The sequence below is a fragment of the Schistocerca americana genome, chromosome 4 (assembly GCF_021461395.2).
Source record: "Schistocerca americana isolate TAMUIC-IGC-003095 chromosome 4, iqSchAmer2.1, whole genome shotgun sequence".
NCBI classification, from domain to species: Eukaryota; Metazoa; Arthropoda; class Insecta; order Orthoptera; family Acrididae; genus Schistocerca; species Schistocerca americana.
In genome coordinates, this window is record NC_060122.1 from 819778710 (window position 1) to 819795653 (window position 16944).

The following is a 16944-nucleotide window of genomic DNA, read 5'->3' on the forward strand; positions in this document are numbered from 1 at the left end:
GCAGGCAGCCTACCTGCTCACACGCGGTGGAAGCGGCCGAGGTGTGTTTGAGTGCGGTAATTAACGCCCTGCTGAGCGAGTTGCGTGCTCGTGGGTGTCGTCTGCGCGGACGCCGAAAGTGAGCGCCTTTACAACAGGATGTTCGTGGAAGTAGGCGAGCGGCGGACGGCGGAACAAGAGTTTCCGTCGGCACGCAAGCACCTTCCTAATGGGCGTACAACGCCAGTGTCAGCTCACTGCCGGCCGCTGTGGCCGAGCGGTTCTAGGCGCTCCAGTCTGGAACCGCGCGACCGCTGCGGTCGCAGGTCCGAATCATGCCTCGGGTATGGATGTGTGTGATGTCCTTAGGTTAGTTGGGTTTAAGTAGTTCTAAGTTCTAGGGGACTGATGACCTCAGATGTTCAATCCCATAGTCCTCAGAGCCATTTTAACCATTTTTTTGTTACCTCACTTCTTTCGCTACAGAAGACATAGTGTGTTCGAATTCTGTTAATGAATTGGTGTGTTTGCACGCTACGAATGTTGCTTGAGACGCTGGTGCGTGTAACGTTATAAACCACTATCGCTGATAGTCTTCCACTGATTTTCGCGCCGTTTTCAAACGTTAAACTTCCGACAGCATCAGAACTCCTTCTGGCGATATATGCGGATGTAGTTCATTCTTGCTTTAGTATTCGTCGGGGTATGTAAGCTCTTCATCTCCGCTTACATTAATATCAGTAAGTCACAATAGGAATCAGTGATCTCGTACAATTAGTTGGGAGTCTGGGGACGAAATGGAATGACCGCATTAAGTACAATGTTATTACTATCAACCCCAGAGCACGAAGCCAGCAAAACTGTACAAAACGTAAAGCATAAAAAGTCAATAGGCTTAGATCAAGCAGACTCAATCAATGCTTACGGAATATACAAACGTCTTTAGCAAAAAATACTAATGGGCCATTCAGAACGGGATAACTTCCAGAGTATTTAAAACAGATAAGAGTTGTACCTCTGTTAAAGAAAGGTAACCCAAAAACAAAGAAGACTCTCAGATACTTCCCTACTGACATTATTCCCAAAAAGTTAGAATTAATTATGAAAGATTAATGAATTACTTGAATAAATATAATATTCTAAGTGAATCACAGTTTGGTTTCTGAAATGCTAAAGTACAGAATCAGTCATAGTAGAATTCACCGAAGTGGTAAGTGATGCTCTTGAAAAGGATGAATGTGTCACAGATATATTCTTAGCTCTGTCTAAGGTTCTTGATACTGTTGACCATAAGAGTTTACTAAATAAGCTAGAAGTATTAGGAATAAGAGTTCCAGTCATACCAACCACATAGGGTACGAAGAGTGCAGAAGACACATACCTCAAATAAGTCCAAACTTTCAGTAAAACTCTAATTAGAACGAAACTACATTAATATAAGGGTTTTTCAAAGTAGCAAATAAGGACCAACATTGTTCCTGATTCACATCCATGACCTTCCTAGTAGTGTTACTCGTGGGGAAAAGACAACACTAGTACAGTCACTGAGAGAATGACTTGGCTCCTTGCTGAGAAAGCAAATGAAACTCTCAAGGAAGATTACAGTTGGGCAGTACGCAACAAAGTGCCATTGAACATGGAGAAAACAAAGGCCATGAACGTCATTTTGAAGAGGGATAAGGAAACTGCTAAATTAAAATGGGGATGGTACCTCCGTAGACTGTGTAACAAACACAAAATTTCTAGTCTGGGGAAGAAATGCACAAAATATGAACAGTTTCCAAACTACAGAAAAAGGCCACAAGAATAACAACCTGAAATAGTAGTCTAGCTCATCGTAAAGATCTGTTCAGAACACTATACGAGTACATTTAGCAATCAGTTATATACATCAAAAATAACATTTATAATTTCTTTACAAACAGCTGTGCCCACGGCCAGAGGAAAAGATCTATAAGGAACTTTCATTTACAAACTTGAAACAGTAATTTCTACGAAGTAATGGAAGTGTACAACATATAGCCCAAGTAAATTAAAGAGATTGCTACAACAAACTTGTTTAAAAACGCAGTTAAAAAGTACCTGTTATGCAATACATCTCTACAATGAAGGAATGCTAGATAACACAGAGTAAGTACTGTATTTGGCAAAAAATAGAAATAAATAATAATCATAATAAAAAACTATAATTTCACGTAACACTTTTACACAACATTTTTTCCTCCCTGTAAATACTGACGTCAGCTGATAGTATGTTTAGTATTACTTGGTTGGCTCAAATGGCTCTGAGCACTATGGGACTCAACATCTATGGTCATCAGTCCCCTAGAACTTAGAACTACTTAAACCTAACTAACCTAAGGACATCGCACAACACCCAGTTAGTATTACTTTACGAAACAATGCGTGTGTAGTAATTAGGAGTGGAAAATGATTGAACAGTGTAGCACTAGCCTCTTACATTATTAAATATCTTTAAACAGTATTGTCCACTTAGGATAAACCGAATGAAGTAACACTGTTTTAAACACTTTGGTCTTGTTTTTGGGAGGGTAGAGGCTCCTATCTTCGTCCTGATTTAAGTTTTCTGTGGTTTCGCGAAATTGCTTGTCGCAAATGCCTGCATAACATCTACCATAAAGCCACGGCCGAGTCTTATCAAGCTAGACCTGCAAGTACGTAAATGGCTGTATGCATGAGTTAACTTGTAATACGAACACATGCCTTATGTTCTTATAAAAGTGGCATGCAGTTGAACAAAACAACAACAACACCTACTACTACTACTACTACTACTACTACTAAATTGGCTGTCCTAGGCAAAGCACGTGGGTAGATTAGAATACATTGGCAGGATGCTGGGAAAATGCGGCAAGACTAGAAAGAGGCTGCTTAGAAAACGTTCGTGTGTCCCAGCTCTCGCAGTGAGCGTGAAGACAAGACGAGATAATTACAGCGCGCGCAGGGCCTACTCGATGACTACTCCTCACTTACCCTAGATTTAGCATATCACAATTTCGTGTACCGATACTGTTGCTGCTGCCACGTGGTCATCTTACCCTAAGTCAATACGCAATTTACTGGGCAACCAGTCTTCGAATCGTGTGAGATATATTCCTCGTGTTTTCTAGCTATTTCTGTGCTGTTCCTAGCCGGCCGCGGTGGTCTAGCGGTTCTAGGCGCTCAGTCCGGAGCCGCGCGACTGCTACGGTCACAGGTTCGAATCCTGCCTCGGGCATGGATGTGTGTGATGTCCTTAGGTTGGTTAGGTTTAAGTAGTTCTACGTTCTAGGGGACTGATGACCACAGATGTTAAGTCCCCTAGTGCTCAGAGCCATTTGAACCATTTTATTGTGCTGTTCCTAACAGGCAGATGGTTCTGTGCCTTTGTATTTGGCTAGACGAGCAGTGGAAATCACCTAGAAACCACACTTGTACGGGCCAATGTGCGACTACAAGATAACGGTCGTTGATTCCGTTCGTAGAGTCAAATTGGGTCCCCAGCTCATCTCCTATATCTGAAGTTAGCGTTTTCTGTCTTTGAGATAATCTGTCTCATATGTAAAAAGCTCTGGAATGATGTAAACATGTAAATTTGAAAGTGTTAAATGATGAGGGTGCTTTTATTACTGTGCTCTGTGTGCTAGACAAATAAACTTCCAGCAAAAAAGATTAAATTTCGGCACGTAACCTCACTAGCACACTCAACAAATAATTTTCATCATACTTCAGATTAAAGTATATCAAATTGTGACGCGCCAGAAGATGTCAGCATGGTGCCGAAATGCTTCATGCTACTGAATATTAGTAAGAAGTTACTGAAGCAGCAAAAACTATTTCATAAATTTCACAAAGAGGAAAGAGCAGCATAACAAGTTTTCATTCTTCGTCCGAGTGCCACCATTAATGTTTTGACTGTGGCGTGTTCATGTTCCTATCACTGTGGCGTTAGTATATTTCGTACGCCGGATCCAGTGCTTCCATGCTTTTGTCGAAGCTGATCGCAAGTTTTCCGCTGAGTCTCCAGCGGCCGTCTCCTTTAAGTCATTACTTAAGGCGCTACGTCCATTCCACTCCACCACTGGTGATTCACAAGCCAGGCCACGACTGCCGATGCTGAAATCTCTTCCGCACCGGTCAGCTACTCCTACGGGAACTAGACACATTCTTATGGCTGTCTATTGCCATGCAAATCCATAGAAGTCTGCTCCCGCGAAACCGCAAATATAGTCGCTGGAGACGGATACAACTGCAGTTGCGTAACGGAAAGCGGAAAATTATGCGACAGCAGTAAGCAGGTTCTTCCAGTAAACCGTAGAATAGCTAACATTTGCAGAGGACGGGAGATCCCTTCCAGTCGGCAGATCCCTTCCAGTAAGCTCGTACAAGGCACATATAAATTATGTGTTTCTAATGATAATTATATCAATGGACATCAGATGTCAGCCACAAACGGTGGATTGGTCGCAACATACAGGATACAAATACTGCATCAGATAGACTAAGGTGGCAGAAGATATCCGGTACAATAGAAAAACTTATTGACATACTTCCTAGAGGAAAACTGTGGGAAGCTACGATAGATATATGGATGGCCATCTTATGTAGATTATTATTTAAATGTACAAAGAATATTTAGGTGCAGAGTTAAAGAGCATTAAAATTATCACAAGCTATTTATGTCACATAGGGACAGAGACAAGGCTACGATATGTCATTCGCGTTGTTCAGTTTATAAGCAGGAGCGGCTTTCCGCCGCGCGGAGTGGCCGTGCTGTTTGAGGCGCCATGTCACGGATTGCGCGGCCCCTCCCGCCGGAGGTTCGAGTCCCTCGGGCATGCGTGTGTGTTTGTGTGGTGTTCTTAGCATAAGTAGTTTAAGTAGTGTGTAAGTCTAGGGACCTCAGCGGTTTGAACCGAGCGAGGTGGCGCAGTGGCTAGCACACTGGACTGGCGTTCGGGAGGACGACGGTTCAATCCCGCGTCCGGCCATCCTGATTTAGGTTTTCCGTGATTTCCCTAAATGCCGGGATGGTTCCTGCGAAAGGGCACGGCCGACTTCCTTCCCCATCCTCCCCTAATCCGATGAGACCGATGACCTCGCTGTCTGGTCTCCTCCCCCAAAACAACCCAACCCCTCAGTGGTTTGGTCCCTTAGCAATTCACACACACACACACACACACACACACACACACACACACACACACACACACACACACAGTGGCTTCCCGAAGATGAAAGAACAGCTGTGGAGGAATAAGAATTATTGTGAATGATGTACTGGTGTTTTCGTTAAGTTTTGATGATGATCACCCCACTCTAGCACAAGATAAATACGAGTTTGAGTTCATGATACGACGGTTATATCATGTAAGAGTGTATGACAAATGGGGGTACACATGAGTCCGACAAAAACCGAATATCTGGTAGTGAACAGTGACACTACATTTGAAGCACACATCAGTGCCGGAGCAACTATGAGACAAGTAGAAAAATTTAAATATCTAGGAGCGTTTATTCACAAAAGTGGGTTGGATAATACAGAAGTAAAATTTAGGATACAACAAAGCATAAAGTAATAAGGTATGTGAAGTCTCTCTGGTGGGATAAGAACATTTCTAACAGCAATAAAAGCTGAATCTGTCCTTCGTATGGATCAGAATTATGGATTTTAAATGCTGAACTCCAAAAAAGACTAACAGCTGTGGAAATGGATTATTTGCCGGAATATCACTAATTGAGGAAAGGTAATGGTGAAGTAAGAGCTAGAATGAGAGCAGATGAAACAGTAATAGACAGAATTGAAAGAAAATTATTAAAATGATATGGGCATTGGTCGAGAACGGCAGATCATCGGTGGCCAAAGAATTTTTTTTTTTTAATGGAAACCACCTAGGGGACGTAATTGCGGAAACCACGACGTTCTTGGAAAGACCGCATCAACAAAACAAAGGGGCATCTCTGTGTACGCAATAAGGTTGCCCTGAATGGAGAGGATTGGCAGAAAAAACAGGAATACAGCAAAATGTTGTTATTGATATTTGTATTAATTATCCTGTAATAATAATAATAATAATAATAATAATTTATTCATCTTTCCATAAAACTTTAGGAAATCCATCTAAGTAAGCTTGATATAACTTAATATCGAATATAATATTAAAGCAAAGCAAAATCAAGTCGCATGTTATCGTTGGGTGAGAGGTAAACGATAAGAAGTTTCTCGCGCGTTGGTCAGGAAGCTGCCCGCTATGCTGGCAGTGAAAATTTCTTCCACCTCGAAGATGCCAGCTGGGAATTGGTATGGGAGACCTTGGGTTTCAACTTCATTGTACCAGCCTTCGTTAGCAACATCTGCTATGAAAATGGATGAAGATGACAAAAACTATAATCAGTGTAAGAGGGTTGTATCGTAATTTTATTGATTTGTGTAACGTTTTATACAATTTTCTTATACCAAAATAACAATTATTTTCTTAACTTTTAAAGACCTTGAATTTTTTCTGTATTTCCTAGATCTCACAGTTACACTGCACCTCAAGTTTATACAGAATTAAGCAAATAAATAAGAACTATGCCAGTAGTTTATTTGACGTGGCATTAACGCGTGGTCTCCACTAGTAATATAAGATTCCACATTCAGAACTCTCGTGGATGACCTTATCTAGTGATCGATTGTTGTCCAGGATTGCACGACCACGGATTCGTATGTAGATTGAGTTCTTTTTAACATTATGTACAGGGACCAACGAGTGTTACGGAGGATGGTTGTAAAAAATCGCACGAAATAAGTGGATGGAATGATTCACGAGTATCAAAGCGCTACCAGAAGTCCAGCTAGCACAGTGATTGTATGTAGGGAATTAAGAAAAGTGGGGTACGACTCTCGAGCAGTTCCTCATAAGCAACGCGTTTCTGTAGTCAATGATTCGCGGCGCTCGAGGTGATGGGATGAACGACGCTGATGGACAGTGGATGACTGGAAACGAGTGATTTGGAGTGGTGAATCACGCTGTAGGCTTTGGCAATCCGATAGAAGGGTCTGAGTTTAGGGAATGTCTGGAGAACATTAGCTGCCACGAGGTGTAGTACCAGCAGTGAAGTGCGGAGGGTCTGGTCATACAGTCGTGGGGGTGTTTTCGTTGCATTTAAGAAAACGGGAAATGCGGAACAATACGAACTCATATTACAGCATTGTGTGTGTACTGCGTACAGTAAAGGAATAGCTCCAAGACGATGATTCTTTGTGTTAGCATGACAAATGAGCCCTGACACAAAGCACTATCTGTGAGGCAATGGCTTCTGAACAATAACATTCCTGAAAAGGACTGGCATGCCCAGAGTCTCGATCTGAATCCAGTGGAATCAATTAGAACGTCGACTTCTCTCCAGACCCCAGCGTCCGACATACTGCCTAGCTCCTCTAGTTTCGGAGGTTGTGGAAGAAGGGGCTGCCATTCCTCTCCAGACATTCAGACATCTCACTGAAAGTGTTCCGTAGCAAAATTCAAGCCGTCATAATAGCGGTGACTGGACACACCTCATATTAATGTCCACTAATTGGTATTCTGATTCTTTTGATCACATAGTCTAGAAGACTGCACAATTTGTTCTCGTGAATGGCTATTTTTAATTCTTCTAGCAAGTGGAGTTTTTTCCTTATTTTTCCATCTGAAAGATTTCCAAATAGTCCTCTATTCCGTTTAAGGGTAGACTACAGCTATCTGGTCTTAATTCTTCAGACTGAAAGTGTCTTGTGTTCTTTGTACCTAACTGAAAACTTCTTCCTATCTGACCTATATATTTTGTATCACAGGACGCGCATTCTATTTTACGACGGTTGCAACTTAAATGGTCCTAACTATTTATTCACAACCGATACAAAAGAGTTACATGGTTTCACCTGTTACTGTCCTTCAAAGCAGTCACCAGCGTTGTGTAGAACCCGTTGCCAGCGATGTGGAACGCGTAGTATACCATTAGCAGAGCCTGTTCTGTTGGTGCGAATGCAGCGGTCTAATGTCTGTCGAATCTATGGAACAGTTCTGAAGTGAATGCCACGAGGTCGTTGCTTCATCTTCAGAATCAAATCAAAGTCACAAGGACTTAAGTCCAGGGAGTATGGTGGATGGTACACTACTTCCCAGTTCCATCGACAGAAGACAGCAGCCACAGCTGCACTGTATGCACCCGCGCATTGTCGTGCAAAATGATGGGTGGGTTGCACAAAAAGTGTCGCCACTTCTTTCGCAAAGCTGGTCGCCGGTGATGCTCCAAAAACTAACAGTAAAACTGTCTGCTGTTGACGAACGTAATGCATTAGGATAGCAGCACCACAGTCGTACACTGGAGTCACCATAACTTGAGACCGCTCCATTTGCACCATCAACAGAGCAGGCTCTGCTAACGGTATACTACACCTTCCACACCTGTTGTGCAGGGCAGCCTATATGCCAGAGTATAGAAAACTTTTTCTTACCCTGATGTGTAGGCTGTGCTGCAAAGCAGGATCATTTGGGAGGCTGATACTGTTCCCACACAGCATGCCTGTCATGTAGGGCAGCATACACACTAGGGGCTGAGAAAACACATTTTTGCCCACGTCTCCACCCCTATTGGAGCTACAAGATCATAAACTCCACAGTGCTCTTACTTGTGATGCCTGCTGTTTCTGTGCCAAATTTGGTTTAAAACAATCCAGGGGTTTAGGAGGAGATCTTAGAAATACACTGATACATACAATTTGCTTTACATATATGACTTTTTTTATATATTAAACACCACAAACTGTCAATAACTTGATGATGAGAGCACTGTGTCTTGAAACATATAGTTGAATTGTATGAAGTACTATCAAATTGGTCAAACAGAAATAATTTACACTAATAAACTATAATAATCGCTATCTCACATCCAAAAAGTGGGCTACATGAAAGTTAATGTACTTCACTGATTTTTTCACTCATAAGTTGAATCCCACAGTAGCGACAACCGGTCCCACTATGTTAGCGGCTTTAGTCTTCAATTTTCCTCAATGGCACTCCTGTATACAAATAGGGTATAAGATCTGATGCACAGAATTACAGACCAATGTCGCCGGTGTCTGACCAATGCAAATTTGATCAAATTGAGCCCTTCAGATAACTTGACATAGGTGATTTGTTTGCAAATATCAGGATATGGAACATCTCTTGATGGAATCTATTTGTCCTAGTAAATGCACCTCCCATGAATTATGCCAGAGAAGCAAGAAAGCATTGGACGTAACCCAATTTTTGCTTTGATCTTCGACATGGAACCGTTAAGTAAAAATAGATAAATAAAAGTTAATGCCTATAAATAACAAAGGAAAAGAAGCAGGAGGCATCAGATTACAAGATTAGTGGCGAACACCTTGAAAACTTCACACCTTATAAGCATTTAGCACTAATACTAGGAAGCAGTATGAAGTGGGATGGTAACTTAAAATCAGTACTAGGAAAGGAGAAAGTAATTCTCAGTTTTCTTAAAGGATTCTTGGAAAACTGAATACACCTGTAAAGTAGATCACACACAAAATTGTGCCCAGTTCTAGAGTATTGTTCCAATTTTTGGAACTTTTATCAGGCAGCCATGACAGAACATCGAACAAATTTAGGAATGCACTTATAGGATCGTAGCTCGTTGGTACAGCCTATGCGAAAGAGTAACAGAAATGGGGAACTTCAGTGGGAATCCTTGGAAGGGTTGCCGCAATGGGCAAATATTAAAAAAAAAACTTGTATTCAAGGAATGCTGTGCAGTCATTGCGCTCCCACCTTCAGTATATCTCGCGGATGATGATACTAGCAGATATTATGGCATGTACATAAAGTCACTTTTTTCCCTCGCTCGATATGCGAATGGAATGATGATGGTTATGCATAACATTTCTAAAATGTAGCCTCCGACATGCACTGTTCTGTGGCTTGTCGAGTACGTACACTGTCTGACAAAAAGAGTAAGTACCCACGAGACACGGTCAGATGTCAATGTATCTTCGGGGAAGCAGACACCTTCGGCGGGCTTCCAGATGCTAAAGAGTTGCAGTTTGCAGTGACAGAACGGCCTGCAGACTGCATCAGTGTTTTTCGTGTCTGGTGCTCTCAGCGTGTCTGCAGAGGTACGTAAGGGCGGTGAACAGCGTGATGGACGCGGAGGTGCCGCGTACTCGTCTGAGACAGAGTTTGAAAGGGGCCTCATTGTCGGCCTCCATTTAGCCAGCTGGCTGAATCGCGCAGTATGGAAATTTTTTGGGGCATTCTGAACTGACAGTGGCCCGATATTGGACAGCGTCGGCACGTGAAGGCCGGCACACTCGCCTTCAAGGTTCCGCCCTATACACCTGACCACTACAAGTACATCGTAACACGTAAGCTCAAATGGCTCTGAGCACTATGGGACTTCACATCTGAGGTCATCAGTCCCCTAGAACTACTTAAACCTAACTAACATAAGGACATCACACACATCCATGCCCGAGGCCGGATTCGAACCTGTGACCCCAGTGGTCGCGCGGTTCCTGGCTGAAGCGCCTAGAACCGCTAGACCACAACGGTCGCAACACGTAAGCCCTATACATCTGCACCTACCACCTGAAACTAGTTAGAGACTAGCAGCAGGCGGAATAGGGAGCTACTGGCCCGCGCAAAGGCTGGCGTCAACACCACACCACATCACTAACAGCTTTTTTCCAAAAGTATAGGTAGTACGGCAGCATTACATCGATACGCGGGACCGATGGCCTTTGTAGTTTGGTCCCTTCAATCCCCACAAACCAAGCAACCAACCAAAATCGATACGCACTAAACAGTTCTCTTCTTGACTGTTCTAACCGTTCGCACGTAGGTACTGTGACATCGAAAAGACTAACTTGCATCTTCGGTAGACGATGATATCTAACACGAATTACTTGACAATTCGAATGTGTGTAGAATCGACTGGAATTGTCCTTCTCCTAACAAACTGGAAAAAGCGCGCAGAACCACGGGTTAAGACGGGGTTCTTGATCTGTTTAACTAATGAACGTAAGACCGTGGATACTTATTTGAGAGAACGGCGGTTCAAACGACCGTCCAGCTAGCGACACTCAGGTTTTCCGTGGTACCCCTTGAATCGCTTCAGATGAATGCCGGGATCGGTTTCCTTTGAAAAGGACACGGCCGATTTCCTTCCTCAAGCCCAGCTTGTGCTCCGTCCCTAATAACGCCGTCGTCGACAGAAGGTTAAACCTTAATCTTCCTTTCTTTCTCCTGCCTTTCACTTCACAGCCATTTGCTCCGGGAAGGCGAACAAATTCGTTTTGGCCGGCGCCCAGTCTCAGAACGACGCCGCATTCCTTTAGAGGTCGCGGCGGCGCCCAAGGAGTGGCTAATGACGACCGGTAGCCGGCCTGCGCAGCAGCGGGTCGCGCATCGCGAGGCGGCCGATGTCTGCGGGCACTGCCGAGAGGGAACATTCTGCACAGTGTCCACCTCCAGTTCTGTACAAGCTTTACAACCAGGACCCAGTACGTCTACATTTGACGGACGATTCCACGACCTCTTTCCCAAGTACGAGGGCTATTCGGAAAGTAAGATCCGATCGGTCGCGAAATGGAAACCATTGTGAATATCAAAAATATTTCCTTTGCAAGAGTTAGCTACACCTTCCAGCTACTTCTCCATATCGTCGCCGCTCCGACGTACAAGGGGAGGCCACGACGTTTGGACCGCGGATTTACTGTAAACTTCATACACTCTTAGTACTCCATGAAGACAACAAAACGTGTAAGCAGTGGCGCGTACTTCTCAAGCTTTATTGAGAAAATTGCAAGATAATTTCGGTCGTCAAATATATATGGCTATGCGCGGCCATTTTTACCACGAATCGGCGGCAGCCGAGTGGTTAGCGTTCAAGCCCCGTAATCGCTGGATCGAGTCCCGTTCGTCAGTCTTTACTATTTTATTACAATTGATATAATGGGAAAAATACGTGTAACCGGATGAACTTTTATTAAATTTACACTGTTGTTTGGCAGTCGACAAATTTTTACTATTACAAATGATATAATATTCTTAATCATCGACTAGTAAACGACTAAACGCATAAAGTGATACTAAAAATGTTTGCTTGTCCGTGATTTGAGAAATCACTTATATATGGAAGGAGCCCGAAAGTACTTGTTACCTGCAAGAATTGACCGGCACAGACGGCTTTCGAAAGATATCGTCGCTTTCGACATTACGTGTACAAGTTGCACCATGGTATATTTCGTAAAAACATGGAAACATAAAGTTAAACGGCACCAGCTGCATTGATTAAATGCTATGTTTCCGCATACGCAAGGTCTTCTGAGGTTTTCCATGGAAAAACAAACCACGTTAACATTTTCAAAAACCTCTCTTTCAGCCCATAATTTGGAAGCAAACCATGCAGAACGCAGCATTTCCTTAAATATCGGCGCTGATAATTGGTCATTCAGTATCGAGTGGATTTTAATGGCGCCTTCACCAGAAGCAATTTCTCGTTCTCTTTCGATTAAATACGAACAATTTTGAAGAAACGGACAAGCATAGATTTTCATTATCACTTCATGCGTTTGGTCGTTTACTAGTCGATAGCCATGAATATTATATTATTTGTGAAAATAAAAATTTGTAGACTGCCAAATAACATTCTAAATTTAATAAAAGTTCATCGGGATACACGTATTTTTCCCATTATATCAATTGTAATATAAATAGTAAAGAAAATGACTGTGTTAGAAACATTAAAAAAAACTGACGAACGGGACTCGATCCAGCGATCCAGTGATTACGGGGCTTGAACGCTAACCACTCGGCTGCCGCCGCTTCGTGGTAAAAATGGCCACGCACAGGTGTACATATGACGACCGAAATTATCCTGTGATTGTCTCAATAACGCTTGAGAAGTACGCGCTACTGCTTACACGTTTTGTAGTCCTCATGAGTACTACGAGTGTACGAAGTTTATAGTAAATCCGCGTTCCAAACGTCGTGGCCTCCCCTTGTTAGACATTTGTAGTAGCGGTGTACCAACTTTCCAATACCCTCGTCATAGAAGGTCGCCGCCTGTGCTTTCCGCCATTTCTCTACGCTGATCTACAGCTCGTTGTCTGCACCACAACGCGGTCATCATTGCCAGCGGTTCATGTTAGCAGAAACGAGACTCAGGAGGAACCAGTTACAGGCTGCGCTGTGGGTGATCAAACCCGTCGCATCGAAAACGCTGTAGGAGGATCTTCATTGCCCCTGCAGGGCGATCGAGAATTATCACGAAGAAGGAAACGCATGACAGTTATTTTATGTGGGTCGCATGATATCGGGCGAAATCTCTCACCAGGCCCTCATACTTGCTGGGAGACACTATTTTCTAGGCATCTATACATGCTCACTGTACGCTCAGAACTGGAATGTACGATGTGACGCGATCGACGGGCACACTCCAACATATATGTGCAGAGCTTCATCGCATTTTCACTGTGATTTCCATTCCGCACCCGATCGTACCTTACTTTCCGAACAGCCCTCGTAAATACAGCAGTTCCCCCAGACCCATCGAATACGCTGCAAGTAAACTACCAGTAAAAGTTACGCTTGCAACCCCACCTTATTAGAATACTCAACCACCAAATTCTCTATATCCAATGTGTATGACAAACCGCAGCTGGCATTTAATTGTCGCTTTACGTCGGTACAATTCGCAACTAGCCGCTTTTCTTTGTATTTTGATACCATTTGCTGTGCCATTCACTGGTTTTCACGCCACTGCAGGGTGATGGAAGTGTTACAGGAACATTTTATACTGGTACTGGCCGAAAATACACAAACTTAGTAAACCAAATGTTCATGAAACTAAAAGAGCGATATGTTTTATGTTACAAAACATAACGATTTCTTCGTTTCATAAACATTTATTCATTATAGCACGACGCAATTAATTGTAACGAAGCTAAAACCTAACGATCTTTTCCTTTCATAAACACTTCGTCATCTAAATTTTCGTTGTTTCTGCCATAACCATGACCCCAGCACTTCTAGTTGCACTTCGTGCACGTGATGTTTCTGTAACATCTCCATCTAATGGTGAGCCTCCAGCGGCTTGGAAACTAACAAATGGTACAATAAATCGTGTCAAAATACAAAAAAAGCTGCTGGGGACACATTAGAGTCTTAGATTATCCTGTCAGCCTGCAACCAACCACCGACCACCGCCTCATTGACCTCAAAGAGGTCTGCTTTCTTTGTTCCTTCCAGTCATCGTTTGCACGCTTTATTCTGTAAAGTCCCCTTCTTCTGCCATGATGTGCGGCTTTTCTTAATATATTTCAAGTCTTTTGGACGAAGGCCAACGTCCTACCTAGCCCATTTTGGTCATCGACGAAGTCAGCCCTCATTTTTTTTCAGTTGTTACGCATTTTTAGCTTCAGTAATATTTGTCGCTACTGGGTCGTGATCATACGAACAAAACCAGTCTTCCCACATGTTCTTTATAATGGAAGACATACCGAATATTTGGTGTACTTATCGACGATGAGATGTCCACTTAATTAAGGAGACGCATACAACTCAAGGGGTAACGGCCTTGCCGCAGTGGATACGCCGGTCCCCGTGAGATCACCGAAGTTAAGCGCTGTCGGGCGTGGCCGCCACTTGGGTGGGTGACCATCCAGCCGCCATGTGCTGTTGCCATTTTTCGGGGTGCACTCAGCCTCGTGATGCCAATTGAGGAGCTACTCGATCGAACAGTAGCGGCTCCGGTCAAAGAAAACAATCATAACGACCGGGAGAGCGATGTGCTGACCACACGCCCCTCCTATCCGCATCCTTATCTGAGGATGACACGGCGGTGGGATGGTCCCGATGGGCCACTTGTGGCCTGAAGGCGGAGACGGAGTGCATACAACTCAAGGGAGCAATAACAGTCATCACGGTAAAAATTAACTCCTACATAAAAACGGGTTTTGCGTCAAATTGTAGATATTTTGTCCTTTTTTTGGCATCCTCTTCTACATGCAGAAGTAATGCAGAATACTTCTTGACTGTCATGAATTTGTGTTTAGTGTATTCACGTCCCATGTATCAGTGCTAACATAAATGGTATCCAGACGCTTTTCCACTCTTTTATTGATATTACACACATTACTCACCAGATCCGAAACATCATCAACAGATGGCAGCGTCGGTTACTTTGTTCCAAGACTTTCCCGACAGCATACGGAAGGGGAAACTGTTTTTTTCATGCGGTCTTGCTAGTGCCATCCAGCAACAAATGAACTGATGTGTGGGAGCAGGTGAAACAACGAGCAACCAGAACCGGGCTCTGGGGAACGCGAGAAAGTCGCTGCCAGCCAAAAAGTGGTAATTAATTGCGTCAGCGCTCTCACCTGCCAGCAGCTGCCCCACTCACTGCTCCGTTCCTGGAAACCTCGCGAAATGCGTCCCGCTGTTGTTTCGTGCACTCGAAAAACGAATTGCTCATCGTATCTCACGTGCGGCTTCAGAGTCGTTTTGCTCTTTTTCAAAACCACCTGTCGCCACCCTGCACAACTATCTGCCAGATTCAAATGATGGCATCCCAAACCATTGCACATTTTTCCTATAGCCTTGTCACGATCGTCTTCCCTTGAACATTTATCAGATATTATGGTTTGTCACCTAGCTGGAGGGGAATGGACCTTATGGGTGAAGGAATTTGCACGACCACCAATTTGAAACATTAACCAGTCAATTCCCTAGCTCGTATTTCCCAAGTTGTGTATTGGCAATATATGCACAACGCCTGTCTTTTTTACGAATTGTTCCTACACATTCGCCAAAGAAAGAAACTCCAGTATATGGATACAAATAGACGCATGATCCGTTCGAGAACGGGACACGAACGGTGCGCTCCCTACCTGCATAAAATCTGCAAAAGATTGCCAGACAGACGTGAATGTCGAGAAGTCGAGAAGTCGATGAACCAGATAACGTGGCGTTACGGTGTCCTCTTAGCTGCTGTTAGGGGCACCGATGCTGTAGCCGCAAACCTTCGCCATGTATTAACGAACCCTGGTTGTTGGGCAACTATAAATAACTTGCATCAACCTAATATCGCTCATGGTACAAATGAAGCGTCAAGTACACGTTATCTCAGTTATTTTAGCACGATATTGCAGATTACTGTGCAGCTGTTAAATAGAACTATCGTTCCTTAGTATATTCAATACATATATTTAACAGTAGTTGCCGTTCTCCTTTTATTTCTTGTATGATCGCTCGCAACTGGAAATGCTATTCTATGTATTGTTACTATCGGTAGACTCAGTCGGTATGATACCCAATTTTTGTACTTCGAATCTTATTATATTTACTCGGTTGGTCCCCAATGAGTTGTGTGTGCTTCATAAGTTTCGACCATGAAACCAAACAACACACAACGGACACGGGCGGCTCGAGTTCCACAAAACCAGGGCGGCTCGAGTTCCACGAAACTACTGGGCTTCGTTTAGAAAAACAGCAATTCCAAAACCAAAGTGCAGAGAGAATCCCAAATGGTGTGCTAAGAGTCCTGTTTTGCCTAAGTCGTCACGGTACCAGATGGCAGTAGAGTTTATGTTTAGAATTAATTTTATAAATGATAATTAAATCGACACCCTAGCTGCAAACGCGCGTTGATAAGCATGATTGGGAAAATGTGTGCCCCGAACGGGACTCGAACCCGGGATCTCCTGCTTACATGGCAGACGCTGTATCTATCTGACCGACCGAGGGCACAGAGGATAGTGCGCGCCCTCCCGCGAGACCCACATTCCCAACATATGTACACCACTACATTCGTAGTGCGCCTAATAGATGTTTGCCCATCACACTCATTACTCGTGGTGGATTAATCTACCAAGTCCCGTACGAGTTGGGGCAAGGGATACGGGATAAGTCACTGCAGGCACACCATCCTATGTGCCCT

General features: G+C 43.6%; 1 protein-coding gene and 1 non-coding gene across 4 annotated transcripts in view; one reads left to right on the top strand and one right to left on the bottom strand.

Annotated features, from left to right (window-relative positions):
• Positions 1-16944, bottom strand: part of LOC124613951 (muscle M-line assembly protein unc-89) — a 722488-nt gene that overhangs the window by 381589 nt on the left and 323955 nt on the right. The gene's annotated exons all lie outside the window — the stretch shown is intronic.
• Positions 16940-16944, top strand: part of Trnat-ugu — a 75-nt gene continuing 70 nt past the window's right edge. The window contains exon 1 of the tRNA in view: positions 16940-16944. This exon is cut by the window's right edge and continues 70 nt beyond it. This is a non-coding gene — a tRNA (tRNA-Thr).